This window comes from Callospermophilus lateralis, chromosome 3 (assembly GCF_048772815.1).
Source record: "Callospermophilus lateralis isolate mCalLat2 chromosome 3, mCalLat2.hap1, whole genome shotgun sequence".
NCBI lineage: Eukaryota > Metazoa > Chordata > Mammalia > Rodentia > Sciuridae > Callospermophilus > Callospermophilus lateralis.
The window spans coordinates 158595605-158612363 of NC_135307.1; the positions used below are offsets into that span (position 1 = coordinate 158595605).

At 40.6% G+C, this 16759-nt stretch overlaps 1 protein-coding gene across 2 annotated transcripts in view; it reads left to right on the top strand.

Annotated features, from left to right (window-relative positions):
• Kif16b (kinesin family member 16B) overlaps window positions 1–16759 on the top strand; it is a 280309-nt gene that overhangs the window by 3022 nt on the left and 260528 nt on the right. The window lies entirely within an intron of this gene.

Here is a 16759-nt window from a genome sequence, read left to right on the forward strand (position 1 = left end):
CAACTATAGCTGTGTGGGACAATTCATAAGAAACATAACAGTGGTACCTCTAAAGAGGAGGCCTGATGAAGAATATGTTAGGTAAAGATGGAAAGTTTTTTTCTTTGTTACTGTTTGAATTTTCACATTACTCATGCATACTTTTATAATGAATAATTAACAACTTGTTTATGTAATTTTAAAAAGTTACCTAAAAAGAGCCATTGATTCTGGAGAAAGAACTTCCTGTTGGTTGTCCATTAGTGGAAGTTGTTAAAAAATTTTTTTGATGGTAGTTTTTAGAGTAGTGGAGCCTCAGGCCAGGGGGTGGCAACCAACAAGATTAAAGGGGCCTGGAGCTCAGTGTGGATGCTGTTGTAGTCAGAATCTTATGATTGGGGGGCAAAATGGTAGGGTACTGAGTTTTTGAGGTAGGAGCCTTTATAGTAATCTGTCCTTGTGTGGAACAGGAGTGCATGGTTCCAGCCAAGATTTGATGAGTTTATTTGTTTATACTGCCTTATGGCTTATGTGGCAGAAGTAGTCATTCCAGATGCAAAGGAGCAATTATCTTGCATAGGCATAATAGCAGCCACCTTTATTGAGAGTTTGCTCTCTGCCTGACTCTCTGGCAGTAGTATCAGGTACAGAATCTAATCTTTGCAATGCTTTGAGCAGGTGGAGACTTATTGTTATGCCATTTTACAGAGTGGGAAACATAGCTGCTTAGTCATTTGGGTGGCTATAAAAAAAATACCATAAATTGGGTAGCTTGAAAACGGCAAACATTTCTCATGGTTCTGGAGGCTGACAAGACCAAGATAAGGGTCAGGCAGACAAGGTATCTGGTTAGGGTACCTTGTTGCTGTGTCCTCACCTGGTGGGAGGGGTAAAAAAAAAGTCTCTTGGAGGATACTAATTTTATTCACAAGGGCCCTGCCTTCAGGACCTAGTCACCCCGAAAAGGCACCACCTCTTAATATCATCTCAGTGTGGGCTAGGTTTCAACATTGGAATTTTAGGGGGCACAAGCATTCATACTATGCACAGTTAACTTGCCCAGAGTCACAACTGTGCTTTTCAAATGAGTAAATGTTTAGCAGAAACTTAATTGTGTTCATAATTTTGGGGGCAGAAGTTTAGCAATTTGTATATTATTATACACATTTTTTGTGACTTCTTCTTTGTTCTTATTTATGTCTAGTCTTTTTTAAAAAATTGGTTCAATTTTTGCATTTTATAGGTTTAATTTATTTTCCTCTGAAGAGACAATAAAATAATAATTTGGTAACTAATTGGTCTTACTTCCTTGTTTTCTTATGGAAAAATCTAGGTGATCTTTCAGGGCCATCTCTTTGGTCTGCCAATGTTGAAAGGGTCAGGGTTTTAAGACAGAGTGCCTGGGCTAAAATTTTGCTTGTTATTTATGAACTGGGTAAATTTGAGCAAGAGACTTAATTGTTTAAATCTTAGGTTTTTTTTTTTTTTTTAATCAAATGGTGATAGTAGTTACATATAGCTTTCTAAGTTATAAAGATGAGGTTTCCTCCCTAAATATTTATTTATTTATTTTTTTCTGCATGGGCTGCTTTTTTGAAGGGCTAGTTGATTGACAGCTATCCCCACACCATTCCTTGCCTCCTCTATAAAAGCAGCTCACATTAACACAGAGCTTCCTAGTTAGCACAGGGGAGCTGGCCTCCTACCGAGGCCCAGCCAAGGGACCTGGGGAACGTGGCTCTGACACCCAGTTACAGGCACTGGGAGGAAGGGAAGAAGGACGGGAAATCCTGTTCACACAGGTGAGGTGCTGGTGAGATGGGTGAGGAGTCCAGGGAGGTCCCACTTCAGACTCTGGTGGCTTCTCTTGCCCAGGATGTCAGGAAACTACCCTGAGGGAACCAGAGCTCCAAAGCCACAGGAGGCTGGGGCTGGAGAATGGAGCAGTTCAAAGGAGTCTGGAGCCAAATGAGGTCAGTTTGGGCCTCTCAGGCCCAGGAGACCCTCAATTCCATCCCAAGTCCACGTGCACACAGCCATGCTTGCAGGCACACCAGCTCACTCACGCTCACACCCATTCCATACACACAGCTCTGGACCCACACCCTGGACCCCTGGAATGTCTCTGGATTGGGACCAGGCAGGTGGGTCCATGGCAGGCAGGGCCGCCAAGGGGTGGGTCCTCTGTGTTGTTACTGATTGGCTGCCTCACAGGCATGTGTACAATGTGTACAATGGCTGTACACATCCACTGGTTCTGACAAATATGTGACCGGCGTCTGAAATTCCTCTAGGCACACAGTACAAGAGATGATTCCAGTATTGCGAGCACGGTCCATTTTCACATCACAAGACTTTTTGTGGTTGCAGAAAGGACAGGTGAATTGGGTCTCCAGGGTGCCTGTCATCTTCTTCTTGGGGGGTGGTTTCCGTTTTGACTTCCTGCGTCCCATGGCTATAGGTGGGCAAACCTGCACTCTCCTTCCCTCTTTGCAAAGGCCCGGTTCGCCCGGGAGACAGTCTTCCTAAATGTTTTTGAATGAGAAAATACATTTTAAATTGTACATCTTGTAGAGAGGAAAAAGGACCCGTGAGGTGTACATGAATTATATGCAATTCATTCTTATACTTGCTATTCCACCTTACTCTTGTTGTTTCATTAACAAATGCTGTTTGTAGATCACTAAATAGATTTCAGGTTGGAGCTATGCATTGCAGTTGATAATGTGAAAAAAAAATGCAGTGTGAGATTCAAATGAGGGAATACTTGAGGATCAAGCTCTCCATATGGTACCTTGTATCTAGCAGAGGCTCCAGAGATTTCTTGTTGGGCTAGGGATGTGGCTTGTAGTAGAGTGTTTGCTTAGCATGGTTGAGGCCCTGGGCTTCATTCCCAGCACCGCCACCACCAAAATAAGTAAATAAATAAACAAATAAACAAACAAATAATTAAAAATTAGCTATTACTATTATTATTTTTATAGTTTAATGACTGTACCTTTATTCAAAAACAAACATTAAAAAATGTTTTACCAAAAAATATTTATCAAGAACTGGCAGTGGGCCACCTTTGTTACTGTTTTCTCATCTAAGGCAGATTCACCTAATTCTTTCCCTTTTCTGCCTGTTCTCAGCCTTTCTTCTTGATTAACCTCTCAGGTAGAATTTAATGTCATGTCTCTCAAGTTCAAAAGAGAAAGTAAAAAATGCCACTGGTATTCTGACTGGGATCAGTATCCTTAATACTTTCTGGAAATTAGCATTGCCAGCTCATTGTACAGATGAGGAACAAAGACCCAGATGGTAAAGTCTCCCCAGTGCAAGAACAAGGTGGTAGTGAAGAGAAAGTAGTTCCTGGTTAGTGCCAGGGTTCTGTGATGATGACAGAAACTCTTGTGTTAAGGATGGGAAGGGATCTGTGGAGATGCTTCCCTTCCAGGTCCCATGTTCATCTCTCTGGCTTGGCAACTGCATTTCTTCTGCCAAATGACTTGACAGAGGGTTTTTTTAATCCTCATTTTATGAAGGGGAGACTGAACTCTCAGGTAATAGTGCAGGGCTGAGCCTGCTCCAGTTCCCTTTAGGGCCCTTTGTGTGGTACTTGTGGCCTCAGGATTCACAGTTGACTGGTTTCACAGATGACAGGAGCTTTGGCCTCAGGAAAATGCTGGTTTAGTGGTCCTGAAGGCACTGCCAGATCAGTGACTTGGTGGGATGTGATGAATTCTCTAGGGGACTCTAGAGCCTGGGGGAAGCGCTCTCCTGGATGTTCCGGACAAGAGGGTGGAGTTTGAATGGAGTCCTGAGTGGGTATTGTCAGAGACCATTTTCTGATACATAATTTGTAAGTACTTGGGGATGCTTTTTGTAAGTTGCTATTGCCAGCCCATTGTACAGATGAGGAACAAAGACTCAGAGTGAACCAGCCTGCCCAAAGTCACACACTAGGACCATATAGAGTCAGGATTTAAACCCAGGTCTGTCTTACCTTATTCTAACTCTTTAAAGTCCTTCCATGAGGTATAAGACTTGATGAGGGGAGGATAGGGGATGACGGGGAGGTAGGAACAAAATTAGTCTATTAGTAATTTTAAAGAGCAGTTGAAATTTTTTGTAGAATTAGTTGTGAGGGGCTTTTCTTTGTTAAACATGGGGGTTTGGGTTTTTCTTCTCTAAAGTCCTGTGCTCACTACTAGTATATAGCTATTGGCCACATGAACTTTAAATCAAAATTTCAGTTACTCAGGTGCACTAGGCACTTCAAATGCTCCGTAACCACATGTTAAACAGCCTAGATATAGAACATTCCCACGACTGGGAAATTCTGGGCAGTATGGTTAAACAGGACTTGATGAATGCCAACCCTGCCACTCCTAGCTTCACGTCCTGGCACTTTAGTTGTGTGCTTCAGTTTCTTCATCTGTAAAGTGGTGGTCTTCACAAAACTCTCCTCATTGGGCTGAGATGGTGATGGAATGAGTAACATTTCTGACAGTGCCTGGCCCCAAAGTAAAAGTTATATAAATAAATATCGGAATCTACTGATGGTTTCAATATAGTATATATTGTTCCTACACAAACAAGAGGATGCAAATACACTGTTGAAAGTAGTTATCTATGGATCATGGAATTAAAAGTGACTTGCAATTTGATTTCTTTGATAGAGTCTTACACATAACATATCTTTTATAAGCATGTGTTATTTCACAATAAAATTGATGTTTTCTGAAGTTTCATCTAATGGAAATAATAATAACAGCACAACAACAATGAACACGTATTTACTGTTTGCCAAGTGCTGAGCAAAGTACTTTTTATACTTTTTATACATGCCATTGACTTTCCTGATTATTTGTGTCACAGTGTTCATGATGCCTAAGTGCCTGGTGACTATAAAGAGCTGAAATATGGCCCATAATGATCTGATCCTGGACTGAGGTGGAGTAGTGAAAGGAAAGGCAGCATCAAAGAACAAAATTTACAAACAAGACCTATTTTTATTATGAAAATAACACATGCTTATAAAAGATGTATTATATGTAAGATTGTACCAATGAAATCACATTGCAAGTCACTTCTAATTCCATGATCCATAGATAACTACTTTCAAACAGTGTATTTACTTCCTCTTGTTTATGTAGGAACAATATATACTCAAGTGGAAGACTGACTTTTCCCAAAGGTGGTAATGCTGAGCACAGAGCTGGCTAGGGTGGATGAGGGTACATAATGGCCACTTGAGTTGGTTCAGGATGCTGATGGGAGATCCAGGGATTAGGAGGTGAGATAACCCACCTGGGTGAATCATCAAATGCACATTTGCACATTTGGAGGTCATTATGTTAGTGGCTGGGTGGATTTTTTAATCAGAGGAACAGATAAAGCACAATTGTTACAGGAGCAAGTCTCTTATTAGTTATTAGAGCATTACAGTCATACATAGTAGTTGAATTCATTTTGACAAAATCATACATGCATGAAATTTGATTTCAATCCCTGTTCCTCACCCCCACCACTCTCCCTTTCCTCTTTCCAGGAGCAAGATTCTTATTGAGACTTCTTGCTGGAGCAGAAGGGAGACACAGCACTGACCAAGAGAGTGTCAAGCTGGCTGTTGGGGACAAAGAGGGAGATCTATTTTTATTCCAATGAAAGGGTGATAGGACTGGGCTAGAATTTAAAATGTTAATACGTTCAGGTGCATTTCAAAAGATGTTTTTCTTTTCCTTGGTCAGTGTTTCAGCCTTGAGGGTCAGGGTAGTATTGCCGTCATCCTGGCACCAATTGTTCATCTCTTATATTGATGCTGCATCCTGCATAAACATCTTTACACTGTAGTTTGAGTTCCTGTAGCTGTTGAGAGACTAGATAGGTGGGAGGCTGGAAGAAAACACAAATCATGTAACAAGTTAAGGGTTCTGGGAGTTTGCTGTTTTGGTGACTCCCAACAGTTTTATCTTTTATGTTGATTGTCCATGGAGAGTCATGGCAGGGGAATCCTGGCCTTTATGATGCACCTGATTGTTGCAGCTGATAAGACTGAGAGTTGAAAGGGTAGGGAAAGGCACATATCATGCTTTTAATAACTAACAAGCCATGAGTGCAGGTGGAAGGGCAGAGAAAAGCACATGCCATGCTTTTAATAGCTAACAGGCTGTGAGTTAAGGTCCAGGAGTACATTTGCCCTTTTTGGTGGGGTGAGGAGTTGGGTGGGGGCCCTGACTATCTCTTCCCCCACTCGAGAGTTTTTACTGTCTACATAATGCTGCTTTTCATGGGGGTTCCTGACTGTCCCAACTTGAAGGAAGTGAATGTTGTCTTTCAGAAGACCCCAATAAATAAGAGCAAGGGGATAGCAATATTGTGTAACCAGGGTTGAGACCATAGCTCTTCAGTAGCTGGCTGAGGGACCTGGGTAGTTGCTGTTACTCTGTAAGGTTTACTTGCTTGTTTTATATAAAACAGCAGTGCTCCCAAGTGTGTTCCAGGGACAGCTGTGAATTGTTGAGACTCTTGTAGGGGGTTCATAAAGTCAAAACTGTTTGCACAATAGTACTAAGGTGTTATGTGCCTTTTTTATTCAAGAGTTTTTACTGTCCTCATAATGCTGCTTTTCATGGGGTTCCTGAACTGTCCCAACTTGAAGATGGTGACAGCTGTGGTGGAAGTGAGTTTTGTTTTCCAGAAGACCACAGTAAATGAGAGCAAGGGGATAGCAGCACTGTGTAATCAGTATACAGTGTTTTCCATATAACTTAACTATGATGTCTAATGATGTTTTGGGGCTGTGGGCTGTGTATTTTGTTTAAAACATTTCTCAGTTTTAATTTCTAATATGGTAATTTTCACTGGATATGATTGATGTTAATAAAAACTCATTGGGCTCCTCAGTAATTTTTAAGAGTGTAAAAGGGTTCTGAGGTCACATTTGAGAACTATTGTAAAATACTGCTGCATAAATTATTGGGGAGATAAGATGAAGTAGTGTATATAGCTTCAGCACACCTCCATATGTGTACCATCAGTGAACCATTGCTGTTACTGTTTCTTTCCATCACTGTTGTTACTGACAGCCACAATTAAGGAGGCAAGAGTGGAGGACTGAGCATTCGAGGGTGGGTGGGTGGGGAAGCAGGAGAGTAGTCATGCCTTGCTCCGGGTTCCAGGTTCTGGAAGGAGAGAGCTCATCAGTGTTGGAGGCTCTGCAGGTCAAGGCCTGAGCCCAGCTGGCTGGGTTAGGCCACCAGATTAGGCTAAATGGCTCTGGAGGGGACTATTCAAAATGAGCTATGGGAGGTGTTGCCATAACTGCAGGAGGCTGGGGTATGTGTGTGAGCCACAAGGGCATGGAGGTGGCACCTGTTGATTGCCCTTCCCATTAATGGTGAGATGAAAGGAAGGAGACAGCCTGTAGATCCTGTTTACCTGGGCAGAATTTGGCTCCTGTAATGACATCTTTTCAAACTCCTTTACTCCTTGTTGGAGGCACACAGTCTGGCTCAGATCCCAGCTCTCACCTGGGCTTTGCAAACCCAGGCTTGGCAGAGGATAGGTGTTTTGTCTGTCTTTTTGTTTTAACAAAGAAAGAGCAGGTAGGGAGTTAGGGGTTGGAGAAAGGAGGCTGAAGGGACAAGGGAGGGAAGTAGGGGTTGGCTGGATAGAGAAAAGGGAGTTTATCCCGTGGGGAGTGAGAGCTCTGATGGTTTGGGTGGGCTTCCATCAGGAGGGCTGTTGCTCTTGCTGACTCCTAGAGTTCAGAGCATGTGGAAGTTTTTTCTTTCTTTTAGGTGAACCTTGAAAATAATGTGAAATAAATGGCTTATTTATTTTTAATTTAAAATATCTTTAGTGTGCACAATATTCAAGGTATAAATATTATGAATATAACATATAGCATTTTAAAAAAGCTCTTTGATTACTTAGAGTGCTTACTAAACACAATCTGAGATTAAACTTCTGTTGCTTTGCTACGAAGGTGGAGAGAGAGAGAGAGAGAGAGAGAGAGAGAGAGTGTGTGTGTGTGTGTGTGTGAGAGAGAGAGAGAGAGAGAGAGAGAGAGAGAGAGAGAGAGAGAGAGAGAGAGAAATAGGGGGAGAGAGAGAATGCTAGCGAGCACCTGCTCCAGAGGAAGAGAGATAAATCCATGTGTGTCTTTCCATCAGAGAGTTTGTTACCGAAAGCTGAGTCCTTGTTCCTATGCCAATCCAATAATAAGAACATGATTTTGAGAAAAAGGAGAAAGAAATTTTATTGCTTTGCTAGCAAAGGAGAAACACAGGGGTCTCCTGTCCCAGAGGCTGTAATTCTGCCCATGAGCAGGAACAGGGGTCTTTTAAAGAGGTGATTCAAAGGCTACATTCCACATGTTCTTTGTTGGAATTGTAATTCACTTGTTAATTTGGGAGTTAGTCCATTTCTGAGATCTTCTGGTACCATCCCTAAAGTCTGGATTACTTAGTTCCTATGGTGGGTGTGTACTCAAGGACAGATAAATCTGCTTAAAATGGGGAAGAAAGGTAGCTCTGTTTCCCTTGAGATTAGGGAAGGGGAGAGATTAGGGAGGAGTAGGGACAGAGGAAGAGAAAGAAATGTCCATTTAAAAACTAAGTTGCAGTGGCAGAGCAGCAAGGGCTATATTCAAAGCATGAAATGGACCACTATTGCAAGGTTATTTGAGATATCCAATTGCATAATATAAAGCCCTTTGATCTAAAATTGTTTTACTTTATATATTCTTATTTCATGATTATTTCTCTAAATCAGTTCAATATTTTTTTATTGTTCACAGGTTTAGAAGTGGGATGCAATATTATCAAAGTTTTTTTTTTTTTTTTTTTGGTGAAAGAAAATGTGTTAATTATAACTAAACTTGCAACTCAAGGGAAGCTGTGATGGTGTTTTGTTAATACCTGGCCCCATACTGAGGACTGAAAACCTCCAGTTTGTTTCCATGTCTTTGTTATCTCCACTTATGAAAAGATGGAGTCAATTCTTCAGGGGAGGTCCATGCTGGCCCCCTTGGACTTGGGCCTCTTCATCTTGTCAGGCACCAAGAAGGCAACTGCCAAAGAGGACCTCCTGGGAAGCTCCATCATTCTTACTGGCTCTGGTGTGGGCATTTGTGTTCCCCGCTCTCTCCATCTCCCCATATACTCATTATTCACCTTTGCTGCCCAGTGGAGGGAAATAGCTGTTTCTGCATTTAGCAATTTATTCATAGATGTTTGAATAAATATCAGTGGGCTCTATATACTTTATTATAAATTGAGAATGTTAGTGCTTTCAGTGTAATGGTCTTGATAAGTAATTTTGGTCATTAATAATTATTTCTGGCTACTCATTCACTTACTAGAAATTCTAAATCCCATGTGGTCATTAACTAATTTTATTCTTTTTTTTAATATTTATTTTTTAGTTGTAGCTGGACACAATTCCTTTATTTTATTTATTTTTATGTGGTGCTGAGGATTGAACCCAGGGCCTCACACGTACTAGGCGAGTGCTCTACTGCTGAGCCACATCCGCAACCCTCTAATTTTATTCTTAAAATTAGCTACTGCAAGGGTGATGATCATTAGCTCTGGTTTATAGATGAGGAAACAGGATCAGAGAAAGACCAGGTCGTGACTCAAATGTCACTTCTTCCAAGAAGCCTGTATCAGATTAGTCTGACCTTTTGGCTTTGTAGCATTTATCATTATCTGAATTTATACACGTGTGCACACACGTATGTAGTTTTGTTTGCCTGTTCCTCCTTTATGTTAACTCCCATGAGAGCCAGTAACAGCATGGGTCTTGTTTGTGGCTGTTTTCCCAGGGCCTAGACAGTGTCGGAAGAACATATACCCTTTACTTATCTTCCCCTTTACTTCATCTTAATATTAATCTCTTACATGGCACAGTATCCAAAATCAAGAAATTAATAGTGGTACAACGCTATTAAACTTTATTTAGATTTCACAAGTTCCCATTATTGTCCTTTTTCTGGTCCAGGATGATTTTATTTAGTTGATATGTCTCTTGGTATCTTCTGGTCTGTCACAATTTTTTAGTATTTCCTTATTTTTCATGATCTTGATTTTTGAAGAGAACTGGTCAGTTGATTTTTTTCGTGATCCTTATCCTCATTTTGGATTTCTTTGATGTTTTATCATGATCAAATTGAGGTTATACAGTTTTGGCAAGAATACCACATAAGTGATTTTGTGTCCTTCATATGGTTTGGGAAGTGGGTGACATGAAACCAGCATGTTAGTTGTTTTTTTTCTTCTTAAATTTTTAGACATCGATGGACCTTTATTTATATATTTATATGTGGTGTTGAGAATTGAACCCAGTGCCTCACACATGCTATGTTAGTGTTCTACCACTGAGCCACAATCTTATTACAGGTGACAGTGACCTTGATTACTTTGTTAAGGTGGCATCTCCTTGGTTTATGCACTGCAGTGTTTTATTTTTTTCTCATTAATTAAGTATCTCAGGGAAGGATACTTTTGCAGGAAAAGTTTCTGACTTCAGTTTGCCACAGGATTTACCCCCCATGGAAATACATCTCAGATTTTCTAATAAAAGTTACTGTGAATATGAGATTCATTTAAGATATTTGCCCCCTATTATTTAGTGAAAAAAGATTTGTCATATTATTGGAAATGTAGGAGTTTTGTGTTTTGGAAGGCTGTACAGAACTGTGTACAGAAGCAGCAAGACATTTACCAGGTCAATGCACACTGATATTTTCTACTTTCTACTATTTTATATTTTTTTAAAAATGTGGTTGTTATGCTCTAAATTGATTTTATGATCTACAGCTTGAAAAACACTGGTGTAGTGAATTTGTTATCCAGACAAGTTGGGGAAATTTGATTTTTGAAAATAAGAGAGACACTAAAATTAGGGTGGTATAGAGTGAATGTTATTTCTTTCCTCTGGGAAGCGGGGTGGGAGGGTAGGTGATGTTGGAGGAGATTGCTTGAGATCACAAAGAGGATTAATCAAGCTTAGAGTGAGAATTTTAAACTTTTTAGAGTTTCTGTTTAGAACCCACTGTGAGATGACTTGTGATGTCTCACCGGGTTGCCTCTGCTGACTCTTATTTTCTGGGTCTTATTAAAGAGTCTAAGTAATCACAGTGATTCTACTTGGGGTCTTGGTGAGCTCCATAGGAGTGAGACTTACAAAAGTTCTTTAGGGCCAGGCATTAGTGGTGCATATGCAAGTGACTCAGGAGGCTGAGGCAGGAGGATTGAAAGTTGGAGGCCAGCTTCAGCAACTTAGGGATACCATGTCTCAAATACAAAATAAAAAGGGATGGGTGTATAGCTTGGTAGTAAAATGCTCCTTGGTTCTATCCCCCAGTACCAAACAAACAAAAAAAGTTCTTCAGGGAACTTTGAAGACATCGATTCAAGGTGATGAAGACTAGCTCAAAAGTGAAAAAAAAAAAAAAAGTTGTGGAGATAAAGCTTTTGAAAGTGGATTTTGGTCTGTTTTCTTCCTATTCCTAAAGCTAATGTTTTCATATGAGCCATCTCTACTTCATCAAATAGAAGGGCAATTGTGAGAAAACTGTCAGTACACCTGGTGTCCATGTGAGATGATTTAACTAAGATGCCTTTCTTTCAGTCATCATGTTGTTGTCGTCTTCTTTTTGAAAGTTTTTAACTTTTCGTTCTAGAACATTTACAAGTTTTAAAAATAGTAGAGTTTTATTCTACCTTTTGCCTAACTTCCCCAAATATGATTATCTTCTGTTACTATAGTAAAATGATTAAAGCTAGGAGAGTAACATTGACATGATATTATTGACTTATGTACAGACTTTATTTAGATTTCTTAAATTGCCCTAATAATGCCTTTTATCTGCTCCAGGATTTAGTCTGAGATTCCACAGTGCATTTAGTTGTCATTCTTAATTAAACTTTTTTTTGTTATTAGGGCCAATATAGGCCAACTTTGCCTACATTAATGTAATATTATATTTCTCCCAGAATAGCTCTGCGCATTCAAAGGATTGAGGAATTATACCTTCTTAGTTGGAGTATATATATAGACATTTTGAGCTGTTAACACCATGGAGGAATTAATTGTTCAGTCTCATGAATCAAATGAAAAAGACAGGTGGAGATTAATCCTTGATGGGTGGAAAGGGTTAGAGTTCAGAGTGAGTGTGGGAAGACAGGTCTCAGCCCTGTGTCAAGGATTGGATTCAGGCAGAATTAGTCCAGTTGTAGTTCAGAAGCCACAAACTCAATGCCTGGAGTAATTCCTTATTAGAAGCTTTGAGCACAGAGGAAAGGATAAATGGCAGGAGAGTCTCAGCCTCAGAATTGGCAAAGTAAGAGGGCATGGCAGACCTTTTGTAACAAATTGAGTTTTAGTGGCTTAGAACTAAAGATACCAAAGAAGTTTATTTTTTGCTCCAGTAAGCACACAACTATTGTTTTTCCCAGTCAGCAGGTGTCTTTTTCCGTCTTCTGGAGCCTCACTGTCATCTCTGTCTAGCCAGTGGAAGAGGGTGAGGGGGTGGAAAGGACACACCCACTTTTTTGTGCTAATGGAGGAGACATTCTTCCCTAATGCTTACCTTCCATTGGTGGGACCTAGTCACATGGCTATGCCTGGATGCAGGGAAGGCTGGGAACTGTAATTACTGGAATCACTTTCCAGCTGCAGTTCTATACCATTAAAGGGAAGTTGTCCATTTTTTCTGTACTCTGTGTCTGGAAAGACAGTATTTCTCTGTTCTAACCTGTGGTGCCTTTCACGACCTCTGCATTTGCCATTCTGTCTGCTGGAGGTCTTTCTTTCCTAGATGTCTACACATCTTGCCCTTTCCCTGCTTAGAATTTTATCCAAATGTCACCTGCTCAGTGTGGGCTTCCTCAGTTAACCCACTGAAAATGACATCCCCTACCCCTGGCATTTTCTATCCCCTGTTTCTGTGTTTTCTCTTTATAGTACTTATCACAATTTGGTATCTTATATATTTTCATTACTTGATGCTTTATTGTCTGAACCCCTCTATGAGCATTGGAGCCATTTCTATCTTGTTCTTGGATTATGTTTGTTGTACTTGGCGTGTAGCAGGTGTTCAAGTATTGAATGAAAATGGAAACCTGGACTGTTAAAATCCCTAAAATCTCAGATTTTGGTAAAGATTATAGCTAAAACAAACAAGCAAACAGTCTACTATGTAGGCCAACCAGATCATCTCTGTGGGTATGATGCTGTCTGCCAGCTGCCAGTCTGGGCCTCGGGTGGAGGGCCAGGTGCCAAGGGATGAAGCTGGAAGACATGGATTTGCATTCTGGGTCTGCCACTTGCTCATTTTGTGTATTGCTTATTGGGTATATTGTTTCACTTCTCTTGGCCTCAGATCCTCCTTTTAAAACACAAGTCTGATAGTCTACCCCTTTCCTCCTCCTCCTATGTTACTGTGACAATTAAATGAGGTAGATGACACATAAGAACGACCAATTGTGGTGGATGCTCAACTAGCGGTTACTGAGTTAATGGACTTGTTGAGTGTCCAAATGTTCTGGCCTTTGTCCTAGGTCCTGGGGGTAAGTGTCAAGTTGGACAATCCCAAAAGGCTTCTAGAAGGAACATTGCTTAACTTAGATCTTGTAAGATGGGAAGATTCATAGCAAGAAGAGGATCTTTCAGTTATCTAATCTTTAATGAGCATCTCTGTGTATAGGGTTCTGTTTAGAGTTTGGAGATTAATTGGTGAAAAGGACAGATAAAGTGACTGCCCCCGGGGAGCTTATTTCTATAAAATACTGTCTGTAGAACTGCAGTGCTTTTTTTTGAAGGGGGTACCTGGGTGTGAACTCAGGGACATTCAACCACTGAGCCATATTCCAGCCCTATTTTGTATTTTACATAGAGACAGGGTCTCACTGAGTTGCTTAGTGCCTTGCCGTTGCTGAGGCTAGCTTTGTACTTGCGATCCTCCTGTCTCAGCCTTGGGAGCCTCTGGAATTACAGGTGTGAGCCACCATGCCCGGCTGTAGAATTGCAATGTAAGGCACAAATCTAATTTAGTGTTTTTTTGGTGGCCACATTAAAAAAGCGAAAAGAAATGTATGAAATTAACTTTATTTAATATAATCCAGTATTTTAAAAAATTGTAATTTCAACATGTAATCAATATGAAAGTATTAATGAAATATTTTACATTCTTTTTTTTCCCTGCCTTTGAAATCTGGTATATGTTTTATACTTATGGTACAACTCAGTTTGGACTAGCCACAGTTCAAATGTTCAGAAGCTACATGTGGCTAATAACTGCCATGCTGGACAGCATAGGCCTAGTGAGTAAACAAAGGATTATAATGTAGTGGCAGGTGGTCAGAGTTCTATAAGGAAAATAAAGCACATTAAAAGGGTGGATAGCTGTAGGTAACAGTGGTCAGGGAAGGACCTTGTGTAGGTGATTCTGATGAAAGAGGTAAGGTGGTAAGTTGTGGGAGTATGTGGGAAGAATGTTCTAGGCAGAAGTGACAGCAATTGCAAAGTCCCTGTGGCAGCAGTGTACATGGAATATTCAGTGGGTACTAGGAGGCTCATAAGTCCTGAGTGCAATGAGGAGGGGCATGTGGTGGGTCATGAAGGTTCTAATAACCCATGGAAAGGTCTTAGATTTTATTGTAAGTAATGCTGGGGTCATTGGAGGGGTGTAAACATGGGTGCACTCATCTAACTTATGTTGTCCAAAGGTCACTTTGGCTGCTGGTGGGTAATGGACTCTTAAGGGGTTGAGAATGGACACAGAGCCAGATGTGGTGGCACATGCCTGTAACCCAAGGCTTTGGAGGCTGAAGCTGGAGGATTGCAAGTTCAAAGCCAGCCTCAAAAAAAGTGAGGTGCTAAGCAACTCAGTGAGACCCTGTCTCTTAATTAAAATATAAAAGAGGGCTGGAGATGTGGCTTAGTGGTTGAGTGCCCCTGAGTGCAATACCTGGTATCAAAAAACAAAACAAAAACAAACAAAATAAAACAAAACAAAACTCAAAAGAATGGACACAGGATGATTTGAGCAAGAGATGTGAATGTGTATGATCATGATCATTCATATGACAATTCACTAAGTAAGCATTTATTGACCAAACAAAGTGCAGAGTGTCATATTTAGGCACAGAGTATGGAATGGATTTCTGCCCTCAGGAAGCTTAGACCAGAGAGCCAGTGACCAGAAGGGTTGAGTAGAGGAGCAGTGGGGGATGCGTCTTGTTGGGGAGGCAAGATGTGACACCACTTGGCGGAGCTTAGTTTTTGCTGGGCTGATCACCAGACTAGGGTGTCAGGAAAGAGCTTCTACCTAAGTGACCTGTAAATTCCATTTGGCACTGAGAAAAAACAGCTTTTATTCTGTTGGCAGCAGACAACCACTGAAGGTGAGCTGGGGAGATGTGGGCTGATGTTATCAGTGTCTGATGAGGTCAGTGGCCTGTGTTAGGAGGAGGAGGAAGTTGGTAAGGGAGAGAAGTAGGAGCACTCTAAAGACTGGCTTTCCACCAGTGTAACTCCAGTGTAACTTATACTGAACTTCTACTAACAAATAGTTTTCAGATTTTCTGACGACTGATAAATGAATTGATGAATCAATGGGAAGGATTTATTTTTCTTTTCCTGGCACATCAAGTGCTCGTGATATTGATTTGATTGTCTTTGATTTGATCTTGGCTGGAATTCCTTTCTCTTTTGATTTTGAAGAGTCAGAATTTTGTGGTTGTTTTGCTTGTGCCATCTTTCCCCTATTTCCTTGTAGTCTACTTTGATTTTTGAGGAGCAGCTATCATTAATCAGTACTGGATAAACCTGATACATTTTCTTAGCCTTTGAAGCATGTTTGTAGTTATTGATTTGCTGTTTCTTATCTATTTGTTTATTTATTCATCCATTTAGCAGACATTAAATGCTTTATGCCTGTGAGAAACTACTACTTTTGGCCTTTGGACTGCAGCCTGATTAAATCAGTGAAGTTTCTTTGGGAATATCACTGCCCTGTGATCTCAAACTTTTTCACCATGCTCATGCACAGGGAAGGATGTGATGTAGGCCTGGATGGAAAAGGAAAGGTTATCAGGTGGTTCTAAAGTTTTGTTCTGGCATTGGCACAACCACCTACATAATTTTATATGTGTTATTGATTTTTTGATCTCATCTTGCTTCATCTGTGCAAAGAGGATACTCAGGGTTATAGTGAGGGCTTAAGGAATTAATGACTGTGAAGTGCTTGAACAGAGTAGTCACAGTCATTGTTAATTATTATAATTTTGTATTGTCTCTTAGGGTTTTCATGAGTACTATGGTTATGTGGACTAAGAATCTTACATAATACAATAAAGAATGGACAGAGTCCACTTCTCACCAAGTACTCAGTTCTGCTGTGCAGATAATATGGAACAGTGAGTTTTTGGAAAAAAGAAGATCAATATTAGCCTAAGCCTGCATGCATCATGTTATGGGGGAAGTTGAGCTTTGAGGTCCAAATAGGCCTAGCATGATGAAGAACAGTGTTTTCTTGGTGACTTTTGTCATCTTTCAGCCATTGAACATTCACTGAGTCTTTTCTTTGGCCAGGGATGAATAAGAGCATGATTTCTATTTCTTAAGTAGCTCATGATCTTGTTGAAACAACAGAAACAAAAAAAGCCTCACAAGTTCTCTAGGTAGTAATGTTGCTTTCAAGGCATGGCAGTGTGGGGGTGGGGAGTTGTTTAGTGGCTCCTTCTGAGGGCAAGAGAAACATCTTAGAGTATGCCCATGACTG